The sequence below is a fragment of the Elephantulus edwardii genome, unplaced genomic scaffold (assembly GCF_000299155.1).
Source record: "Elephantulus edwardii isolate Elephantulus edwardi_28Jun2011 unplaced genomic scaffold, EleEdw1.0 scaffold00419, whole genome shotgun sequence".
NCBI classification, from domain to species: domain Eukaryota; kingdom Metazoa; phylum Chordata; class Mammalia; order Macroscelidea; family Macroscelididae; genus Elephantulus; species Elephantulus edwardii.
In genome coordinates this window covers 147,849-152,058 of record NW_006400169.1, presented here as the reverse complement: position 1 = coordinate 152,058, position 4,210 = coordinate 147,849, and the positions used below count along the sequence as shown (strand labels likewise).

Here is a 4,210-nt window from a genome sequence, read left to right as displayed (position 1 = left end):
TCATTCTTCCTTATGCCTGGGAAGTTTTCCTCTAGTAATTCTTCCACAACTTTTTCAGTGCCTTTACTTCTTCCTGTTCTGGGATTTATTTCTCTTGATAGTGTCCAACATTATTCTTACTATTTTTTTTTCTTTTCCCTTCCTTTTTTGATTCTGCTTTTTTCTCTAGCATATCAGAGGTGGCAATTCTAAATTCTATTCCACTGATTCTGTGTCCCATCTCTTCAACTCTGTTCATGTGTCCCTCCATCATGTTGACAGCATTTGAATCATTGGACCTCATATTTGGATCATGGTTCCTTGTTTTTCCAGTGCTGCTAATGCCTCGTTTGTTTTATCTACATTGTTCTGGATTGTATTTTGTTGTTGTGGTGTTTTTTTTTTTGTTGTTGTTGTTTTGAGCTCCTCCTGGTTTTTACTTGCAGTATCCTGTAATTCTTCAAATTTGCCTTTCATCCATTGAAAATATTCAATCGGCGAAGCCAGACCAAACGGTTGTGGAATCATGCAGGTCATACGGGAAGGGCGCGCAGAGGCCACGGGGAGTTTCCGAGCCAAACCAGGCCGTTTCTGGGGGAGCAGAACGAGGAACCCCAAACTCTGGACTGTACGGAGATCTTGGAAATTACCCCAAAGGGATCCAAAGTAACAGCAAACTACACCCGAAGATTGTGTGCGGTAGCGCCATGGTCGTCCAGTTCGGGCTCCCAGACATCTGAGCATCCCAGGAGATAACTGCCATTTTATGTTCTAGAGCCTGCTTTTTCCCTGCTGAGTTAAAAAAAAAACCATTTTAAATTCACGTGTGTTTTCTGAATTGAAATTGCCCGAATAACACATGACATCAGTCAGAATGCTACCTTTTTAAAATTGCAAATAAAAAAAGTTTGTCATTACCGTTTTCTGCCCGAAATAACGGTTTTGTTAGTCAAAACACCCAGTTTTTCTACTACTCATGATGTCAGAAGGAAAATCCGACTCAAAAAGACTTTGTAGAAATTTAGCAGTGAGAAAAACGAAAAATAAAGGATCTAATTCTATTATTTCGTATTTTAACAATGTCCCACCTGCTAAACTTGCTTGTCCCATTTGCAGTAAAATGGTGCCAAGATTTGACTTAAACTGGCACATGGATGAAATTTGTGCTGACAAAAATGATACCATGTTGGTTGACCCTGATCTTGATTTAACTCACTCAAATACATCCACAGTGGATTCAACCTTAAAAGATGCAACTCCGAAGAAACTGTCACCATTAAAGAGGAGTTTGGCTCCAGGCCAAAGAGATTCAGGGAAAAGCATAAAACAAGTGACAAGTTGTTACTTTAAAAGAAATGATGATTTTCTGTGCAGAAGTCAAGACGAACTGAGACACCATAATGTGAAAGTCATTGCTTTGGGAAGCCTGTCATCCAAATTGTCTAGAAAATACACAAAGGCTAAAGCCACAGTAGATAAGAATGAGGAATCTGGGAATCAGAGACTTGGAAATGTACATAGTTCCTTATCCACATTGGCAGAGAGCTTGGTTAACTGCTCTTCAGAGGCTGAGAACAAGGATCAAGTTTTGGAAAATTCTTCTCAAAAGAAAAATGTTTTTGAATGTGATTCCCTTAGAGGAAAGGTGGACAGAAAGATTGCTCAAGAATGTGAGAAATCAGCCTCCACTCCTGGCTTCTTAGAATCTGCTCTTGTACTGTTTTCACCAGATGGAAGTCTTGAGAATAAATTAAAGTCTACTCTACAAGACTGTCTTGAAAAGCAGGAGAGTATGGAAGGGGTACATGTTAAAGTTGAACAATTTGAGTAAGATAGTTGTAAAGAAAGAAAAGTGACACTTTCTTTAGACATGAAAACACAGTTTGCAAATTTGATACCACAATCTTTTAATTCTGCAGATGATGCTTCTCCCTGGAGTAATATCCAGGCAATTCCTCTGGAAGGTGATGGTGGTTTACAGAATGAAATTATTTGCAGTGTTCCTTTGGAGCAGGGGCAAAGCTATGATACTCTTGGTACAAAAACTCAAACACCAGAGAGACATCCTTACTACCTTCTTAGTTTCCTTGTGGTCCTGAAAGCCATATTTGAGAATGAAGATGACATGGTGCTCTTTGATGAACAAGAGAAGGAAATTGTAAAGAAATTTTATCAGTTATCAGAGAGTGGTCAGAAGTTATATGTAAGACTTTTTCAATGCAAATTAAACTGGATTAAAATTAGCAAATTAGAATATGAAGAGATTGCCTCAGATTTAACACCTATAATTGAAGAATTAAAGAAAGCAGGCTTTGTCCAGACAGAATCTGAATTGCAAGAACTCTCTGAAGTGCTTGAGCTACTTTCTGCTCCTGAACTGAAAGCCCTGGCAAAGATTTTTCACCTAGTGAATCCCAATGGACAGAAGAAGCAGTTAGTGGATTCCTTCCTGAAGTTGGCCAAGCAACGTCCAGTCTTCACTTGGGGCCAGAATCAGCCTGGAATTGGAACTGTGATTTTAAAAAGGTTTTATTGACTAATTACTACATAAAGACATTTTTACTTTTAATAGCACATGTTAACTTATAGTAATTTGTACATTTTCCCCAATTGAAACTATTTCCGTTGAAATTACATTTAAAAGGTTGGAAATGTCTTAAAAAAAAAAAAGAAAATATTCACTCATTGTTCTTTTAAATTCTGTATTAGAATGTTCCATTAGACTTTCTCGTTTCAGGAAATCCATTGATACTGTGTCACCTTCTGGGGATGACATCTTGCATTATGCTTGTGTAGTGTGGGGGATAGTTTGCTTTCTTTGAGACATTGATATGTTCTTGGTCTGAAGACAATGCTCTAGAAATTAGTTGGGCAGCTACCTCACTTGTGTTTTTCTCTGAACTTCTGAATCAAGGGAAAGTTCAGTTCAGAGCCAGTGAGCAGCCTCTTCTAGGTAAGTCAGATCAAGGTACTCCAGAATAAAGGCAAGCTGATTGATTGGAGGTGTAGGCATAGGTGTGGAGGTGAATGGGGGTGGGGCAGACACGGAGGCCAGGGTGATCACAGGGGTGGGTCAACCACTTGTAGGACTTTACTCTGACCTCAGCTGTCCAGGTTTGCTCACGAGTTGGGTCCCTACTCATATTCCCAGCTCTCCGTCTTCCACTCAGCAGCTCACACTCAGTGATCCTTGCCCAATGGCCATTGCCCAGGTGCCCTCGCCCAGTGGCCCCTCCACCAGCAGGGCCCTGGGTCCAGCTGGACTTGAGAAGACTCAGTCAAATTCCCACCAACCCACTAGCCTCTGGCCTGTCTGTGGTGTCCATGAAAGTTCAGTCAAACTCCCACCAGTCTGCTCACTCTTGAGTGCTCTACCAGGCAGTCAACATTGCCCAAGAAAACTCACATAACTTCCCATCAGCCTGCCTGCTTGTTGGTGTGGTCCAAGAGAACTCAACCAAGTTCCCACCAGTGGGTTTAATCTTGGGTGCTCCCCCAGGCAATCGTTGGTGCCCGAGAAGTCCCAGTCAAACTCCTACCAGCCCACCCAATCATGGGCGGTTGTTGATGGCACAAGAAAACTCAGTCCCATTCCAACAGACCAACTCACTCTTAGTGAAGCTTAAGAGAACTCCGTTAATTTCCTGCTAACCTTCTTTCTACTGGGTATGGGTCTCACAGCAATTCGCCTGGAGGATTTTGGCTTTGGCAAACCCCACAAAGCAGCCCATGGTGTGACTCTATGTTCTGAAACTAATTGTTCCAACAAAAGTTCTGATTCAAATTTCTACTATCCGTGTTGATCGGTCTCTGTGTGCCATGAAGATCTCTCTAGTGGCCTGCCTCTATGCAGCTTGCCATTCCTCTGGCTCTTCACACTGTACTCTCCACTGCCACCATCTTGGAATTTCATAATTTCTCATTCTTAGGTCACTTAAGGAATCTGTAAAAACAAGACCAATGGTACAAGAAAGTTTAAGGGAAGTCCTTCACACAGAGCCACCAAAGGAAAGTGAATGGACCATAGTAACCAGGAACAACAGAAAAAGAAACACAGCAAAATGACAATGACAAAGCCTCACCTGTCAATATTCACAATGTGACTGGGCTAAATGCAGCAATCAAGAGAAAAAGAGTAGCAGAGTGGATTTTTTAAAAGCCCATTAATATGTTGTCTACAAGAGACAGATATAAGAAATGATGAGAAAGACAAAAATCAAAGGCTTGAAAA

The 4,210-nt window shown here is 41.1% G+C and overlaps 1 pseudogene; it reads left to right on the top strand.

The window, feature by feature from the left end:
• Positions 1-934: 934 nt before the first annotated feature.
• LOC102866073 lies at positions 935-2,515 on the top strand (annotated as a pseudogene).
• Positions 2,516-4,210: the final 1,695 nt, after the last annotated feature.